Raw genomic sequence first — 20,726 nt, 5'->3', positions numbered from 1 at the left:
AGAGAGAGGCACGAGACAAGGTTGTCCTTTATCACCTGTGCTCTTTGCTCTTGCTTTGGAGCCCCTAGCAAGACTTATTGATAGTCACTCCCAATTTATGGGATAATCATTCCGGGAAACAATACAAAGCCTGTTTTTTCGCAGATGATGTAATTCTTACACTCACTACGCCCCTCACCTCCTTGCCGCATCTAACATGTCTATTAGACCAGTTTGCACTAATCTCAGGCCTTTCTGTTAATAATGCCAATCTGAGGCATTAAGTTTAAATCTACCGACCCATGTACTCAAACTTATTCAGTTAAACTTTGAATACTCTTGGAAAACTTCGCACTTGAATTATTTAGGTATACATCTTACAGCTCATTTCTCAACTCTCTATAAGAGTAATTACATTCCTATGTGGCAAAAAAATTAAATCCCTCCTAACACAATGGAACAAATATAATATTTGTGGTTGGGTAGAATTAACGCAATCAAGATGGTGATCCTGCCCAAATTACTGTATCTTTTCAGATCTTTACCCGTACCTGTTCCTAAAAGAGACCTGGCAACATTACAAAAACACATTACTAATTTTGTTTGGGCCTTTGGATTTCATAGAATCTCAGGATCCACTTTACAGAAAAGTAAAAGAAATTGAGGTCTTGCCTTTCCCACTATTGAAATATTATCAAGCGGCCCAATTGGCTCAATTGCCCAAATGTACTTTTCCTCACCTCCGGTATGGGTTCAATTAGAGACAGCATTAATCTACCCAGTTAACCCTGCAGCCCTCCCTTGGTCGCAGCAGAACTTCGCCCAAAGGGATGTCAGATTTTATGAAACATATTCTGTCCGTTTTTGGGATTCTGTCAAACGATCAGCTAATTTGATAGCCCCCCACAAACCTGCCACTCTGCTTTGGGTTAACCTGAATTCTTAACCGGTTTAGGAACTGCCTCTTTTAGGTGGTGGCGTACGATCCACATTACATATGCTAAAGATTTATATCAACTTGCAGGCCTAATGTCTTGGGAGGATTTTGAAAATAAGTTTCATCCCCCCATTGAGGAAAAATTCCTTTTCCTGCAAGTCCATCACTATCTGCACTCAGTTCATAAAAACCCAGTTCTACCTTCCTGCTCTGCATTTGAAACATTATGTGTTACTTACCTTACACAAAAGGCTTAATCTCTCTGCTTTACCAGTCCTTAATGATGCAATGCAACACAATTCCTCCATCGTATATTAAACCTGGGAACAAGATTTACGCCAAACTCTTGATCCAAAAGCATGGGACAGTATTTGGGAGGGAACGAATAAATGCTCTATTAATCTACATCAAGTAGAGACTTCCTACAAAATACTCACTCGTTTGGTATTTTACTCCTATGCGGTTAAAAAATGTTTCCTTCTCAATCTAAAGATTGTTTTCGGAATGTGGTGGAGAAGGAACGATGGCTCATATTTGGTGGCACTGCCCTATAGTGCAAAAGTACTGGTCACGAATTTATGGTATAATCGACTATTACCCACATCCATATAAGAAAGGATGTCTTATTTAATCAATGGATCCCTAATATTAATGCCAACTCCAGAAAATTAATTACATTTATATTTACGGCAGCCAAACAGGTGATCGCTAAGTCATGGCGAACCCATTTCTTTCTATTCCGAAATTAAAGGCTCGCATAACAGAGATTATGATAAATGAGAATTGACTTCACTTTTATCCGGGGGACCCACAAGAAATTTTTACAATTTGGCAACCCTGGGCACTCGGGCTACTTTTCATGGGCTAGATACGTTCCTTCTCTCAGCTTGATATTGATATCTATTATGTTTGTAATAGATGACACAACTAATAGTAAACATTATGTTGATAACCTGTTGATAAGGCCTGGAATAATGATCTGCTCTGGGAGGTACTTGCGCTAACCTCTGTGCTTTTATTTAAGATTATTTTTCGATGTTAGCTGGAAATTGCTCCCTAGTTGAGTTACTCTGCACTTATTTAAAGAATGCCAGACGAGAAGAATAAAGATGGGCACACTCATTTAGTTTAAAGTTCATTTATTAAGTTTGGAGTTTAAAAGTGTGAAAATATAACGGTCAAATTATTTTGTATTTTCTTTTTTATGCAAATATACTACTGGTTTTCTGTATGTTTACAATGACGCTATGAAACGATTGTATTTTACTATATTGTATTTTTACTGTATTGTAAAAAAAAAAAAAGAGAAAAACGACAATAAAAAAAATATCAATCATGAAAAGTCTGCATATTTTTTGATTGATGTATGTTGCATGTATGTTGCAAAGTTGCTTGAAATTATGTTTACTTTGAAAAAACCTAAGTTATGTTTTTGTGGCGTTTCCCTTTAAGCAAGCTTAGGTAAATCAGCTTTGAAGTCACCTGGTGAATGCAAGAAAAGGACAGGAGCATCCAATTTTGAGTTTGGAAATCTAATTGCTCCCTAATGGGACCAAACCTCTGTGTTTTATAATATTGTAGTAGTCATACTTTAATTGTGTTAGCTTATTCTTCCCTACAGCTGATATTAATAGGGGCTGTTTGTGTTAGCAGTAGATTTTAAAGTGGTTCCCAAACTATCCAGGCATTGCTCGGTGAAACAAGGCTAAATACCTTGGTAGAAAATATTTTGGCAAATGTATATTTTTTGTATATTTTCTCACTAGGACATGTCTTTCCATGGGATGCATCAGCTTTTTTCCGCTTGGGGACACCGGTAAACATATGGTGATTCATTGCGATGCCATGGGTACAGGCATAGTAGAAAAGAATTGGTTTGTATTGACTCGTGTGTTTCTTTGTGGTGGAATGCAGAAAAAATAAGCCACCAAGCAGGAAACACGAAAATAACGTGTGTAAGAGCTCATAGATACTTGCATGTATATTTGCAAATTTTCTTGGAACTATAACTGAACAGCTGAAAACATGTCTATGAGATGAATTAAAGGAAAACTATACCCCAAAATGAATACTTAAGCAACAGATCATATATTATTATACCGTAGATCTATGATCATTACAGCATACTCTTTTATGCAATATGTACTATTTTTATGGTAAAATTTAAAAGGGAAACAATTTCCATTGGCACAGGTTATTCTCCATCTCTGGTTTCTTCTCTCTTTACACTCTGGCTTTTGTTCTGCTGGGGGGGGTTGTTATGGTGAGACAGGGAGTGCTGGTTGGCCAATGTACTTACCAATATGACGACTTGTGATGTCACAGACTGTAGATCATAATATTTGTATCGTTAAACTCCCATATTCCACATTTTATTTGTGCAAGTGGGTACTATTCATACTAGCTGAAGATGAGGTACACTAAACCTTTTACTTTAAATGTATCTGCCTGGTGGAAGATTGCCTTCATTGAGTGCCTGCTTCCTAAAAGTTTTTTCTGGTTTGTCCGCTCCCCGTGCTGAGGGCTCAGGGAGCTGCACCTGGGCCTCTTCCACAGTGTGGTAAGTAATCAATTTCTACTTGCAGACCCTAAACTACAGATTTACTATAAAAATTAAAACTTTAAAGTTATCTGGTCTGGAAATTTGTCACCTTTGTTGGGGCATGTGACCAATAATGTATAAATGTTTTTAGATTTGTTTAAGAACTGAAGTGGGACCCTAACATTTTTTCTATTTCTACTTTACAGAGTATAAAATATTTTGTTTTTCACGTAATAAGCCAGAGAACTTATTGTTTACACTTCAGAACTTTATTTTTCATTCACGTACCCCAAACGCAGAATATTTCATATGGGGACTGTAAGTGTACCCAGAAACCCACAGAAGCAAGAACTTTACAACATGTAAATGCACCCACAAAAACATCCTTTATATGTGATCAGTGACATGATTCATATTGCAGGAACTAGATCATGTTCTAGAGGCAAGTAAAAAGATGGATATTCTGGTGTTATTATATCGCTTTCTAGAAGGAAAAGAAAGAAAAGAACACAATAATGAACATCTACATATTTCTGTGTAGTATGCGTCTAGGTAATAGAGATATATTTCCTTTACATAAATGACATCTTATTCCTATTACATATACACCGTGACTACTGCCAAAGTTAGCCTTATTTATCCTATTACTGTCCTCTGGATTTTTGATCTGGGGCACAAATGCTTGATAAGGGAGCACTAAAGGGTGTGCGCTTAAATCCCAGGGAATGAAAAATTACCTCTGTAATCCTTAAAAGTTGGAAGCAGACATATTCTTTAATAAACCAACAAGTGCGATTTTCCATATATTTTGTAATACTGTATAGCTGATTAACCGTACCCTTGTTGGTGTTCTTGTCAGGACTTCTTTACAAACACAAAGTATGCCATCCCATATTTCTAACACTGTGCATCATAGACTTTTGTGGAATGCCAGGTGGTGACGCTAGTATACAGGCAACAGGTGTAGTTCTGGGTGCCGCTCTCATTTCTATAATGGTTACTCTACCACTGGTAGGCATTATTATACATATAGCCCTATCCAGCACATTATCTAACAGCAGTAAGGTCTAGTCTGGGTCAGAGGAGGCAAAATTAATACACTGAGTGATGTGCCATCATGGCATGCTGCACAACATTTATATATGAGCCCTATGTTTCCTATATGATCTGTACTGAAGTATGTATTCACTTTATTTTATTCTTCCATCTGAACTACATACCAGGCATTCTCTGTGACATCCAGATGGACAGCATTTATAATCTCCAGGACACGTGGAGTCAGATGTACAAGTGTCCCTCACCGCAACTAAGCAATAGAGTATATTTCAAGGAGGACAGGAGCCCATCTTTTCTGCAATACATTGTATGTAAGAAAGGCAGTGAATATAAATGCAAAGTAATTCAGAGAAGAAGGCATGGCCTATAAAGGGGAATTAACTGAATGATCGCAGATATTTAAATCAATACTAGGATCCTTCAGAGCCTATATATCTATTATACGTCTAAATTTATTTATATAGTAAAACAAAAACCAGCAACAAGGGTGCTTGCTATATCAAAAAGCAACATATTGTTACATATATACAGACACTACTGTATCAAGGCACTTTAACAATGCAAACGGCATAACAACACGTTGAAATGGATGGTTTTAGAGCTGATTCAGCCGCCCACAAAAGGGGAGGTAAACGAGACAATACCTACTACAAAAGACGGGTTTGGATTAAAAAATTAGATACTTACATCACTAGGTATGAACGATAGTTGGAAGTGTAAAATGTTATTTGTAAGCAGAAGGGTGGCAACCAAAATGCCCAAAGTTCATTTGCAACAATGTTATTAGTGGCAACAATGTTTAAGTTGCAAAAATTGTTTTAATTTTACAATTTAACTGATGTGTATTCAGGTGTGATATACAAGGTAGATCCCGCTAATGGAGTACAGGGTTTTTAATTAACTTGATTGAAACTCCCACTTTGTTAGCTTTTTTTCAACAACACACTGGAATTCAATTGGACTAAACAGACTATGATGGATGGTGCACAACCCGCCATAGGGGTAGGTCTTCTATACCTACGTATAAATGTTTGTGTCCTTCACTTGTAAGCGGTATGCACTTGATAAACCAGCAAGTACTGCATTGTCGGCTGATTCTTTCACTCCGTAATTATTTGGTGAATTAATTCCATCACCTGAGGTGGGGTTATACTGGAGATTGAAGAGGCCAATTAAAACTTATCTCAGAGCGGCAGGTCATGCTTATAAGTGTGGTGATTGAGTTTATCTCCCACTTCTAACATATGTTCCCAACACTCATACCACTATGGTTGGCCACCTGGCTGTATTTTAACTGGCTGTTGGGTATAAAATTAAGTGTTGATCCAAAAAGATACATCTATAGAAGGCCGGTATTTTTTCGCAGAGAGGTGGCAACCGAATACCCACACTTTTCTACCTAAGCCTCCAACACTCACACCAACATTTCTACTATACAGAATTCTCCAAGCTCACACCGCACCATTCTACATATTCTCTCATACTCACACATGTCTACATTATTCTCGCACACTGCTCACTTCTACATACAGTTTGCTCAACAACTTCTACATACAGTATCACTCCAACACTTCTACACTACCAGTATACTCCAACACTTCTGCATACGGTATACTTAAAAACTTACACCCACCACACACTTCTACATATGCTCTCACACATCACTTCTACATATATTCCTACTAACAAACCCCACACACTTCTACAGAAACTCCAACACAACTTCTACTCTATGCACCCACAAAAATACCCACATCACTTCTACAAAAGCTCCATGCTCACCACCCACGCACACAATTCTACATAAGGCTCCACACAATTCTCCATATGCTCCACATTCACACCCAGCCACACATTTCTATATATGCTACCAACCCTACATTGCTAACACCATTCCACACAACACACCTCTTCTACATATGCTCCCACCCCGCACAACAGAGGATGTATATGTGGTCCTATATGTGTTTAGGTGTCATATAAGGTGTGCATTGATGTCCTATTAACATTGTGGTTATATGTTCTAGCGGGTGTGTATACTGTCTAATGTGTGTATGTGTCCTATAATGTGTGTGTGTCCTAGAGGGTGTGTGGTGTGTCCTAGAATGCATCTACGGAAGTAAACTTTTATTTTTAACCCTTGTTTTAAATACTGTTTCGTAGCACAGGGTTAATAACCCGGTTGTTGTTTTTATGTAATCACTGTAGTCATGTCTGGTGGTTTGGTTTAAAAAGCCGTTAGCTGGCTTTTGTATGTAGATGGTTTCACATGTTTGAAATAGTTTACGTTTTTTAACCTTTATGGATTGGATAGGAGTGCTCATCCAATACTTTTTTTCAATACGTTGTTGTGTGCCTAAAAGGTAGGTGTGTGTCTCCTCTAATGTGTGTATGTGTCTAGACTTTGTGCATTTCTAGACTGTGTGGTTGTCGCTATTATGTGTGTATGTGTCTATAGTGTATGTGTCCTTAGAGGGTGTGTATGTGTCCTAATAATGTTGTATGTGTCCTAAGAGGGGGTGTGTATGTGTCCTATTAATGTGTGTATGTGTCTAGAGGGTGTGTACTTGTCCTATATCTGTGTGTATGTGGTCTGTGAGGATGGTTAAGAAATATCAAGGTGGTTGAATAAGAATAAGTATTAACCTATGGTTTAAATTGTTTATCATTCATAGGGAAGACAAGATTCAGGCCTGAGCATTTTATGTCTGGATCATGCAGCTTATAATCAACTTGTTTTCTTTGCATTGTACCCTGATGTATGTTTATCATTTCTCAATATCTAGAAGATGGACTAGCTGAGTCATTTTATCATCTCCTTCGCGCGATCTTGACCAAGAAGCTTGCTGTTCGGGACTGTCTGAATCTTGTCTATCGCCAGAAGAGAAGGTTTGTACAGAACATGCCACCGAGAGTTAAACAAACCGTGGAAACCCCCTTCCAAGGGGTATAAAAGGACATGTAGTGGAAGACATTTGGAATGCTTATGTACTTCTTGTGTCATACGTGACTGTCATTCCCCGGCCGAATTTAAACCTTATGCTGATTTTTCAATAAGTCTAGGTGGCATAAATGGTGGAGGAGATTTCCTCGATAAATAACGAGACTGGTTGCCCGACAGTCTATATATGTGTGTATGTGTCTAGAGGTTGTGTATGTGGCCCTAGAAGAGTTAATATCGGGTGTGTATGTTTTCATATAACGGGTATGCATGTGCGCCTACCCGATTATATTTTCACATAATTGCGCTCCAGTGCATGCGTGGAGTTTAGCGTATGCACAATCGGGTCCCACTTCACACATGGCCACTGGAAAGCAACTTGGCAGCAGGATCGGCGCTGCAACCAGCAGACCACAACCGCCAGTTTGCCTAGGGCACCCGGCCGGTCTGGTATGTGTCCTACAATGTGTGGCATGTGCCCTAGAAAGTGTGTGTGTGTGCTAGAAAGGTAGGTGTGTGTGTCTCCTCTAATTGTGTAGTGTCCTTATGTGTGTGTGTCTCTAATGTGTGTATGTGTCCTATGTGGTGTTGTGTCCTATAATGGTATTCATGTGTACCTAGATGGTTTGGTGGCATGTGGCTAGAGAGTTATATATGGGTGTGTTTGGTGTTATATAGGGTATGCATGTGCGCTACCGATGGGTCCACTTCCTTCTCTCCCGAATTGTCACTGTTATTTCTTCACACTAATTGCGCTACTGCACGTGTGGCGTTTAGCGTATGACGCTCGGGTCCGCACTTCACACATCAGCCTGGCGCCTGCTCCTGGTATGTATTCTACAATGTGTTTGCCTGTGCCCTAGAAAGTGTGTGTGTGTCCTAGAAGGTAGACTTTTGCATTTCCTAGACTGTGTGTGTGTCTATTATGTGTGTTATGTGTCCTATAGTGGTATGCTGTCCTAGAGGGTGTGTATGTGTCCTATAATTGTGTATGTGTCCTTAATGTATGCATGTGTTCTAGAGGTTGTTTATTGTTGGCCTAGAGAGTTAATTAGGGTGTGTATGTTTTATCAAGAGTATTGCAGTCAATTGCTGGCCTTAGGTTGTTCCAACTACTGCATTATTGATACATTGATTTGCGGATATGCGAACACAGATAACCGTGGAATAAACCGCATAAAGACTTTTGGTGAAGCCGCACCCATTCCTTTATTTGAAATTTCCTCTAATGTTGTATGCCGTCTAAGACTTTGTGTGTGTCTAGACTGTTGTGTCCTATAATGTGTGTAAGGTGTCCTATAATATGTGTTAATGTGCCCTATATTGTATGTGTTTCTAGAGAGTGGTATGTATTTTTAGAGGGTGTGCATTGTGTCTAGAGGGAGTTGCATGTTGTTCCCTAGAGGGAGTGGCATGTGTCCATAATGTGTGCATGTATCCAATAAAGTGTATATGTGTCAATAATGTGGTGCGTGTTTCCAATAATGGTGTGTATGGGTCCTATATATCTGGTATGTGTCCTATAATGATGGGTGGTTCACTATAAATGTATGTATGTGTCCTATAATGTTTTGGGGTATGTGTCCTATAATGTGTAATATGTGTCATAATGTGTGTTGTTGTCCTATAATAGTGTGTTCCTATAATGTGTGTATGTGCGCCTATAATGTGTGTATGTGCCTATAATTGTGTTTTATGTGCCCTATACATGGGTGTATGTGCCCTATAATGGGTTGTAATGTGCCCTAATGGGTGTATGTGCCTATAATGGGTGTATGTGCCGCTATATGGGTTGTATGTGCCTAATAATGGGTGTATGTGTCCTATAATGGGTGTATGTGTCTATAATGGGTGTTGTGCCTATAAATGGGTGTAGTTGTCCAATAATGTGGTGTATGTGCAATAATGTGTGTATGTGTCTATAATGTGTGTATGTGTCCTATAATGTGTGTATGTGTCCTAGAGGGTGTGTAATGTGTCCCCTAGAGGGTATGTAGTGTCGCTAATGTGTGTATATATCCAATAATAACTGTATGTGTTTCTATAGATGTGTGTAACGTGTCCGTAGACTTTGTGTATGGTGTTCTCTAATGTTTGGGTAGGTGTCCTATAATGTGTGTATGTGGTCCAACAATGTGTGTCCTATACATGTGTGTGTGTGTACGTGTCTATAATGTGTGCACGTGTCTATATGTGTGCACGTGTCCAATAAAGTTTGTAGCGTGTCCTTATAATGTGTGTGTTGTGTGTGTGTGTGAGTGTGTGTCCTATAATTGTGTGCAAGTGTCCTAAGGGTGTGCATGTGTTCCTAGAGGGTGGTGCAATGTTGTCCTAGAGGGTGTGTAGGTGTGTCCATAATGTGTGTATGTATCCAATAATGACTGTATGTGTTCATAATGTGTATAGGCGTCCTATTATGTGTGTATGTGTCGCATAATGTGTGCTTGTGTCATAAAGTGTTATGTGTCCCAATAACGTGTATATGTGTCCAATAAAGTGGTGTATGTGTCCAATAAAGTGTGTATGTGGCCAATAATTGGTGTTATGTGTCCTAATAATATGTGTATGTGTCTAATAATATGTGTATTGTTGTCCCTAGGGTCGTGTATGGTGCCCTCTAATGTGTGTATGTGTCCGCTATATGTGTGTATGTGCAATAAAATGTGGTATGTGTCCAATAAGTTTGTATGTGTCCTAATAATGAGTGTGTCTACAATGTGTGTATGTGTTGCTAGAGGGTGTGTATGTGTTTTTAGAGGGGTGTATAGTGTGTCCTAGAGGCGTGTCATGTGTCAATAAAGTGTGTATGTGTGGTCCTAGAGGGCGTGTATGTGTCCAATAAAGTGTGTATGTGTCCAATATAGTGTGCTTGTGTCCAATAAAAGTGTATGTGTGTCCAATAAAGTGTGTATGTGTCCGATAAAGTGTGTATGTGCCAATAATGTGTGTATGGGTCCTATAATATGTGTATGTGTCCTATAATGAGTATATGTGTCCTAGAGGGCGTGTATGTGCCCTATAATGTGTGTATGTTCCTATATGTGTGTATGTGCCAATAATGTGTGTATGTGTCCAATAAGTGTGTATGTGTCCAATAAAGTGTGTATGTGTCCAATAAAGTGTGTATGTGTCCAATAAAGTGTGTATGTGTCAATAATGTATGTATGTGTCCAATAAAGTGTGTATGTGTCCAATAAAGTGTGTATGTGTCAATAATGTATGTATGTGTCCAATAAAGTGTGTATGTGTCCAATAAAGTGTGTATGTGCCAATAATGGTGTGTAATAGTCCATAAAAGTGTGTATGTGTCCAATAAAATGTGTATGTGCCAATAATGTGTGTGTCCTATAATGTATGTATGTGTCCTATAATGTGTGTGTCCCATAATGTGTGTATGTGTCCTAGAGGGTGTATGTGTACTATAACGTGTGTGTGTGCGTGTCCTATAATGTGTGTATGTGTCCTAGAGGGTATGTATGTGTCCCATAATGTGTGTATGTATCCAACAATAACTGTATGTGTTCTATAATATATTTATGTGTCGTAGACTTTGTTTATGTGTCCTATACTGTGTGTAGGTGCCCTATACTGTGTGTAGGCACCCTATAATGTGTGTAGGTGCCCTAATAATGTGTGTAGGTGCCTATAATGTTTGTAGGTGCCCTATAATGTGTGTAGGTGCCCTATAATGTGTGTAGGTAGGTGTCCTATAATGTGTGTAGGTGTCCTAAAGGGTGTGTATGTGTTCAATAATGTGTGAATGTGTCCAATAATGTGTGTATGGGTCAAAAAATCTGTGTATGGGCCCAATAATCTGTGTATGTGTCAATAATGTGTGTATGTGTCCTATAATGAGTGTGTCCTATAATGAGTGTGTCCTATAATGTGTGTATGTGTCCTAGAGGGTGTGTAGGTGTCCCATAATGTGTGTATGTGTCAATAAAGTATGTATGTGTCCAATAAAGTGTGTATGTGTCCAATAAAGTGTGTATGTGTCCAATAAAGTGTGTATGTGTCCAATAAAGTGTGTATGTGCCAATAATGTGTGTCCCATAAAAGTGTGTTTGTGTCAATAATGTATGTATGTGTCCAATAAAGTGTGTATGTGTCCAATACAGTGTGTATGTGCCAATAATGTGTGTAATAGTCCAATAAAGTGTGTATGTGTCCAATAAAATGTGTATGTGCCAATACTGTGTGTATGTGTCCTATAATGTGTGTGTGCGTGTCCCATAATGTGTGTATGTGTCCTAGAGGGTGTATGTGTACTATAACGTGTGTGTGTGTGCGTGTCCTATAATGTGTGTATGTGTCCTAGAGGGTATGTATGTGTCCCATAATGTGTGTATGTATCCAACAATAACTGTATGTGTTCTATAACGTGTTTATGTGTCGTAGACTTTGTTTTGTGTCCTATACTGTGTGTAGGCGCCCTATACTGTGTGTAGGCGCCCAATACTGTGTGTAGGTGCCCTATAATGTGTGTAGGTGCCTATAATGTTTGTAGGTGCCCTATATTGTGTGTAGTTGCCCTATAATGTGTGTAGGTAGGTGTCCTATAATGTGTGTAGGTGTCCTAAAAGGGTGTGTATGTGTCCAATAATGTGTGTATGTGTCCAATAATGTGTGTATGTGTCCAATAATGTGTGTATGGGTCCAATAATCTGTGTATGGGCCCAATAATCTGTGTATGTGTCAATAATATGTATATGTGTCCTATAATGAGTGTGTCCTAATAATGTGTGTATGTGTCCTAGAGGTTGGTAGGTGTCCCATAATGTGTGTTTGTGTCCAATAATAACTGTGTCATATGTGTGTTATGTATCCTAGAGGGTGTGTGTGTCCTAGAGGGTGTGTATGTATCCCCATAATGTGTTGTATGTATCCAATCATAACTGTATGTGTCAATAAAGTGTGTATGTTCCAATAATGTGTGTATGGGTCTATAGTAGTGTATGTGTCCCATGAGTGTGTCCATAATGTGTGTATTTATCCAATAATGACTTTATGCGTTCTATAATGTGTGTAAGTGTCGTAGACTTTGTGTATGTGTCCTATAATGTGTGCATGTGTCAATAAGTGTGCATTGTGTCCAATAAAGTGTGTATGGGTCCAATAATGTGTGTATCCTATAATGTGTGCATGTGCCCAATAAGGTGTGTGTGTGTCCTATAATGTGTGCATGTGTCCAATAAAGTGTGTATGGGTCCAATAATGTGTATAAGGGGCCAATAATGTGTGTATGTGCCCTATATTGCATGTGTCCTATAATGTGCGTGTCCAATAATGTGTTGTTTTTATCCTATAATGTGTTTTTCTGTCCTATAATGTGTGTGTCCCTAGAGTATGTGGATGTGTCCTAGAATGTGTGGATGTGTCCTATGATGTGTGGATGTGTCCTATGATGTGTGGATGTGTCCTATGATGTGTGGATGTGTCCTATGATGTGTGGATGTGTCCTATGATGAGTGTATGTGCCCTATAATGTGTGTCTGGGCCCTATAATGTGTGTCTGGGCCCTATAATGTGTGGTCTGGGCCCTATAATGTGTGTCTGGGCCCTATAATGTGTGTCCATGTGTTTAGAGGGTGTCCGTGCTGTCCTAGAGGGTGTGCATGTGTCCTAGAGGGTGTCCATGTGTCCTAGAGGGTGTCCATGTGTCCTAGAGGGTGTCCATGTGTCCTAGAGGGTGTCCATGTGTCCTAGAGGGTGTGCATGTTTCCTAGAGGGTGTGCATGTTTCCTAGAGGGTATGCATGTGTCCCATAATGTGTGTATGTATCCAATAGTGGACTGTATGTGTTCTATAATGTGTGTATGTGTCGTAGCCTTTGTGTATGTGTCCTATAATGTGTGTAAGTGCCACATAATGTGTGTAGGTGTCTAATAAAGTGTGTATGTGCCAATAATGTGTGTATGGGTCCTATAATATGTGTATGTGTCCTATAATGAGTGTGTCCTATAATGTGTGTATGTGTCCTAGAGGGTGTATGTGTGTCCTAGAGGGTGTGTGCATGTCCTATAATGTTTATGTGTGTCTCCTATAATGTGTGTATGGGTCCTATAATGTGTGTGTGGCCTATAATATGTGTATGTGTCCATTAGGGTATGTGTCCTAGACTGCATGTAGGTGTCCTAGACCTAGACGGTGCCCTGTGTCTAGAGGGTGTGCATGTATCCTAGAGGGTGTACATTTGTCCTTGAGGGGGTGTCCTAGAGGTGTGTATGTGTCATATAGGGTGTGTATGTGTCCTTTAATGTACGAGTGTGTTCTATAATGAGTGTGTCCTATAATATGTGTATGTGTCCTATAATGTATGTGTGTCCTAGAGGATATATATGTGCCCAAGAGGGTGCATGTGCCCAAGAGGGTGTGCATGTGCCACAGAGGGTGGTGCATGTGCCCAAGAGGGTGTGCATGTGCCCAAGAAAGTTGTGCCAATGTGCCCAGAAAGTGTGCATGTGCCCAAGAAAGTGTGCATGTGCCCAATAAAGTGTGCATGTGCCCAATAAAGTGTGCATGTGCCCAATAAAGTGTGCATGTGCCCATAAAGTGTGCGTCCTATAATTGTGCGTGTCCTATAATGTGCGTGTCCTAATAATGTGCGTGTCCTATAATGTGTGTGTCCTATAATGTGTGTGTCCTATATGTGTGCTCGTGTATGATATGTATGTATGTGTTGTGTAATGTGTCCTATAGGGTGTGTATGTGTCCTTGAGGGTATGGGTCATAGATTGTGTATATGTTTCATATAGGGTGTGAATTTTTCCTAGAGGGTTTGTATGTGTCCTAGAGGGTGTGTATTTGTCCTAGAGGGTTCGTATGTATCCTATAATGTGTGTCTGTGCCCTAGAGGGTGTATATGTATCCTATAATGTGTGTATGTGTTCTAGGGGGGTTAATGTGTTCTATAGGGCTTGTATGTGTCCTAATAGGGTGTGTATGTGTCCCTTGAGGGTATGGGTCATAGATGTGTATATGTTTCCCCTATGGGTGTGTTGTCCTAGAGGGTTTGCATGTGTCCTAGAGGGTTTGCATGTGTCCTAGGAGGGTTTTGCATGTGTCCTAGAGGTGTATATGTGTCCTAGAGGGCGTATATGTGTCCTAGAGGGTGTATATGTGTCCTAGAGGGTGTATATGTGTCCTAGAGTGCGTGTGTCTAGAGTGCGTGCGTCCTAGAGAGTGCGTGCGTCCTAGAGAGTGCGTGCCATCCTAGAGAGTGCTTGTGTCCTAGAGAGTGTGTTGGTGTCCTAGAGAGTGTGTTGGTGTCCTAGAGAGTGTGTTGGTGTCCTAGAGAGTGTGTTGGTGTCCTAGAGGTGTGTTTGGTGTCCTAGAGAGTGTGTTGGTGTGCTAGAGAGTGTGTTGGTGTGCTAGAGAGTGTGTTGGTGTGCTAGAGAGTGTGTTGGTGTCCAGAGAGTGTGTTGGTGTCCAAGAGAGTGTGTTGTGTGTCCAAGAGAGTGTGTTGGTGTCCAAGAGAGTGTGTTGGTGTCCTAAAGGGTTTGTATGTGACCTATAGGGTGTGTATGTGGCCTATAGGGTGTGTATGTGTCCTTGAGGGTATGGGTCATAGATTGTGTGTGTGTGTGTGTTTCCTATAGTGTGTGTGTGTGTCCTATAGGGCGAGTATGTATCCTAGACTGTGTGTATGTTTGGTGTATGTGTCCTAGACTGTGTTTATGTGTCCTAGACTGTGTGTGTGTATCCTAGAATGTGTGTATGTGTCCTTGAATGTGTGTATGTGTCCTTGAATGTGTGTATGTGTCCTTGAATGTGTGTATTGTGTCCTTGAATGTGTGTATATGACCTATAGGGTGTGTATATGTCGTAAAGTGTGTGTATGTAGCCTATAGGGTATGTAGGTGTTCTAGAGGGTATGTGTATTATGTGTGTCCTATAGGGTGTGTATGTGTTCTACAGCGTGGGTATGTGGTATATAGAGTGTACCTGTGTCCTGATATGTATGTATGTGTTGTGTATGTGTCCTAAAGGGTGTGTATGTGTCCTTGGAGGGTATGGGTCATAGATTGTGTATATGTTTCATATAGGGTGTGAATTTTTCCTAGAGGGTTTGTATGTGTCCTAGAGGGTGGTATTTGTCCTAGAGGTTCGTATGTATCCTATAATGTGTGTCTGTGCCCTAGAGGGTGTATATGTATCCTATAATGTGTGTATGTGTTCTAGGGGGTTAATGTGTTCTATAGGGCTTTGTATGTGTCCTATAGGGTGTATATGTGTCCTCAGGGCCGGAAATAGGGGTAGGCAGAGTAGGCGCCTGCCTAGGACGCAATCATTGGGGCGCACTTTTAAGGGGGATGTTTTTTTTCTCTTTCATTTTTTTTAATTGCTTGGCCTTTAAAAGTATTTACTGTAATAATCTTCCTGCCCCAACCCTCTGATCATTACAGAATTGAATACTGTGGGTGGAATCCACCTACCACTGCCACCCCGCTTCCCTCGGCCACCCTTGTGCTGGCGAGTAGTAGTACCTTCTATTGAACATGCAGCAGTTCGACGCACCAACAGTAGGTGGCGCGCTGTGCGTGCATGTGTCATTTACATGAAGGCTGCAATATGGTGGCTACTAGCACATGTACAGATTTGGGGGCAATATGGAGTCGCTGGTGCTGGCATAGGTACAGATTTGGGGGTAATGGCTTGGCTGCTGCTGGCAAAGGTTAGCAGATGACTGGGGCAAAATGATAGATTTGTGGCTGCTGCTGACAGCCTGGAACAGGTACAGTCTGGGGGCAATATGAGGGATTGGCTGCTGTTGGCATAGATACAGATGGGGGCAATATGATGGTTGCTAGCACTGGTATATGGGGGCAATGAAGAAGGGGGAGCTAATTTTATGTGGCTAAATGATGGCAGCTGACATGTTGTGGACATTCCAGTATTGGTGTTAAGTGAACCCTTTATTTGTACTCTACTTGAAAATTGTTTGATAGGATAAAATGATCATACTGAAAATGGTGTTTTGGTTGTTTTTACATTTTTATTGTACTTTATTTTTGTTTGTTAACATTACATATTTATATAAATGAAAACTTTCATTCATTAATGTCTTGTAAGATTTCTTTATTAAAAAATAAATCCTTAATGGTATCTGGGATATGGTAACTGCTGAACGGGGGGGGGACGCTGATTGAAGCCATTGCCTAGGGTGCCGAAATACCTTGGCCCAGCCCTGTGTGTCCTAGAGGGTCTGGAGGTGTTATTGAGGCTGTGATTGTGTTATAGAGGATGTGATTGTATTATTGAGGGGGGGGGTGTTATAGAGAGTGTTATAATGGGGAGCTTAATTTATAGTGACATGACAAATATTCTGAGACAATTTGCTATTGGTTTTCTTTTTTTCTTTTTGTGGTTATTTCAGTTATTTAAAAATGGACATCCTCTCTTGGTTCTTGTATTTTTTTCAGACCTTACCATTTATTATTCACAAAACATAATTGTTCACGGGAAATAGAAATGGGCCCAGTTATGTCTGGGTTTATTAAAAAACGGGACATTTTTGTAAAATATAAAAAACATTTCATGAGCTTAAAGTCAAGATCTCTTCCTATTCTTCATAACCCGGACTTCAAACTAGACCAAAGTCCTGAAATTTAAAAGATTTGCCTACTAAAGGTTTCTTTTTAGCATATCAACGTTATGACTGCCAGAAAACTGAAATCATTACAGAATATATTATCTGCTGCTTTAATGTCTGCAGTAGACTGGTTACAGCTGATGCAAATACAACATTTTCTGCATATGTCTGGAATTTTGGACATTAATAGTCCACCTTCACATCATGAGTGATTGCTTATGGGTCAGTATAGACCAATGCAAGAAATATCACTAATATACAAGATTCTAATGGAATATAGGGAATACCCTTTAAGTAGATTCCGTTAAAAATGGGAACAGGAACTAGGTGTAACATTAACAGATCTGGAGTGAAATCGTATAAATAAGCGTCACCTCTTGCTGCAAACTTCAAGAAACTAACTTTGAGATACTTTCACATTGGTATAGAGTCCCCAGCGTTCTGGTAAAAATGAAGGAGAATACAACAGATAATTGTTAGAGATGCAACCAGCCGAAAGTTAATTTGTCATATTTTTTGGTAGTGCCATAGAACAAGGTCTTATTGGCTTGAAATACAACGTTTACTAACCAAATTTACGGATATGGACATAGAGGACTCATCTGCTTTTTTCTTTTGCATCTCTCATTCCAAAATACTGGAAATCTCCAAATATTTCGATTAGAGAATGGCTACTTAAAGTACAGGAAACTGCCAGTTTGAAAAGCTTAAAAAACAGTAAGTTGGAACAAATACAACAAATACAGTTCTCTCGCAAATGCATCATTCCTCCTTTTTATAGATTCAAGAGGATACCAATAATTAATATATATATACGTAATAAGGTAGCCTTTTAGGACACATTTGCCAGGTTTAGTACGAACATTTGGACATGTCAAGTCATGTGTTTACTGGTCTTAATATGATATTATGTAAGAACTATTAGCAAGTCACTAAATGTTCTTAAAAATTGGAAACATTTAAATGAATTAAAAAAAAAGAAAACATGCAGTAAATATAAAAATGTAATAAACACTGACATTGATAAAGAGGTTCTAATGTATAATAGTTCTCCAAGTCTGTTTTAAACAGTATCACAACAGATTGGAAATATATGTCTATGATGGTTACAACATACTCTTCTATGCAATAAAAACTATTTATATGTAAAACACTGAACTTATAACTACTACCAGTCTTCTCTACACACTTAACCTCATCATTCACTGGTAGTTCATTCCATCTCTTTGAGAGACTGATTACAATCCACAAAATTCACAAGTCACAATGAAGTTCCAATTTGGACAAGAAGATATGATGACAAGCACAGCAATTCTATTTCAAGTCGTGGGGTGAAGATTTATATTGAATGGAGGACATGGTTACGGACCTTGCCCCTTTAAAACCATGCACAAAATCCATATGCAATTTTTGAGTATTCTGCAAGACTGTAGAGAAAAGTGTAGTCTGCACTGTAAATTCAAGATATTTCCTAATCAGCTTTGCAGAATGTGTATGTTAAGAAATGTATTAATAGGTGTGCTCTCATACAGATCTCATAGTAATTTGATACTGATACAGTGTCCTGTAACATGATCCTTGTCTGCTGATGCAGAAGTGTTAATACCGCTATGTCTTCTTGAAGCAAGAGAGGCATGGTGTCTGTGTGTAGTTTCTCCTCTGTCTAAATAAAAGAAAGCTGCAGACTCACATGAAAATGATCTACTGGTTATCCAATCCCTTAAGCAGAATGGCAACAGGTTATGGGCCCAGGAGAGACGGAAGAAACCGATGGAGCAGGCTGATATGTGATGGAGATGAAAAGAACTGTGAACTATGGGAGACAAAGTTTCTAGGCCACATGTGCCTGATGAATCTTAAAGAAACCATCCTACATGGATCCAGAGGAAACAGACTTGGATGAGGACAAAAGTAAGAAAGAGGAGGCTTATGTTGAGTTTTTGGATGATAAAAGTCTGTCTCAGGGAAGCAGCTGATGATGGAAGGAAAGCACTTCAAATCCCGAGTAAACCATTCAAATCCTGATAAAACCATTATGCTGGCAAAGGTAAGCCATGAATAATTAGCTTATACACAGAGTTAACATCTCTTCAGAAAGCTGTGAATGAAAGTGTCACAGACTATATAGAATACATGCAGAAACAGCCATTACAGCACTGAGAAATGCTGGAGATACACTTAGTGATGGACTGTTGATTGCAATGATTTTTAACGGCCTACCTAAATCATTTAAACCCTTTGCTATCCATATCACACAAGGTGATGGAAAAGTGACTTTTACCAAGTTTAAAATGCAATTAAGAAGTTTTTTGAGGACACTGAGAAATACCGTGTCGGCCGAAACACTGATAATCTGATGCAGGTCAGCACCCCTGCTACAACAGTATGGGGGAGAGGCAACATTAACCCTGTCTGCTACAACTGTGACCAAAAGGGCCACAAGTGAACATATTCCAAAGCAAACTGAATAAAAGAAGGTCACAGTGGTGTAACTATTGCAAGAGCCAGACACATAAAGAGGCATTTTGCAGATGCAAGGGGCAGGACAATGTAAAGCAAGCAGCTGATGACAGAGAGAAAATATTTGCCTTCAAAATAAGTGAGAGGCAGTCAAATAGTTTAACACCAAAGGGACTAATCATGGATACTAGAGCATCACATATATTATGATGATCTTTTAAAACTACAAAGTGTAGTTGATTGAATGAAGATTTAGGAACAAACTAAGCAGTAAATGAAAAACTGAAAAAAAAAGACCGCTCCAGCTCACCATTCCTCCCTTTCACCAGGTGCTCAGTCAACAGTGTCCCCACTGTAAGTATATCAAGAACTCCACAGGCAGACGGCACTTCTGGATGTGTTTATTGGGAACTTAAGTTCATTTCATTACCAGTTTTTCAACTATTTAAATAAAGATGTATTTTTATAGAGAGCCCACTAGGGGGTCACTAGTACCTTCTGTATAAAACTAAAGCTGTTTGAAATGGACTGTTTGCCTATGATTAAAGTTCTTAAACTGAGCATGCTCAAGCCCTGGAGGTTTTAGCTGAAAATAGGCAGTCTGATACAGAAGCCCATGTATACACAATAGAAGGAAAGAAATTATGGGGCAAATTCACTAAAATTCAAAGTTGCGCCAGGCGCAACTTCGCCAGGCGTATTTTCGCCAGCGCTCCGCAAATTCACTAAAATCCGAAGTTGCGCACAGGGGTAGCGTAAGTTTGCGAAGTTGCACTAGCGTTAATTCGTCAAGCGAAGCGAAGTTTCATTTGCATATGGCGCCAAATTCAAATTTCAATGGAGGAATACGTATCAGCACTACAAATGCCTAGAAAACCTTCAAAACATCAAATAAAAATTTTATTTTGCCCTACACATGTGCCTACTGTATAGGTAAGTTGCCATGAGTCAGGAAATGTAGGGGGGAAGGAGGGGAGCCCCAAAAAAAATTTCGATCTTTTTCAGCCTATCACCCATAATGTAGAAAACACGCCAGCGTTTTTTGGGACTTAGATAAAATTTTGACTTTTTTTGAAGCAATCCCTATCTACTCTGTTGCGCTTCGCCTGGTCTGAGGTGGCGAAGGAAGTCTAGCGTAAAAGGTGGCGTAAAGAACAATGCGCATGTTAGTGAATTTGCGTAGTTTAGTTCGTTGCGCAAATTCGCCAGGCGTAAGGGT

Source organism: Xenopus laevis, chromosome 9_10L, assembly GCF_017654675.1.
Source record: "Xenopus laevis strain J_2021 chromosome 9_10L, Xenopus_laevis_v10.1, whole genome shotgun sequence".
In the NCBI taxonomy this organism is placed as follows: domain Eukaryota; kingdom Metazoa; phylum Chordata; class Amphibia; order Anura; family Pipidae; genus Xenopus; species Xenopus laevis.
Note: the sequence above shows the minus strand (reverse complement) of the source record.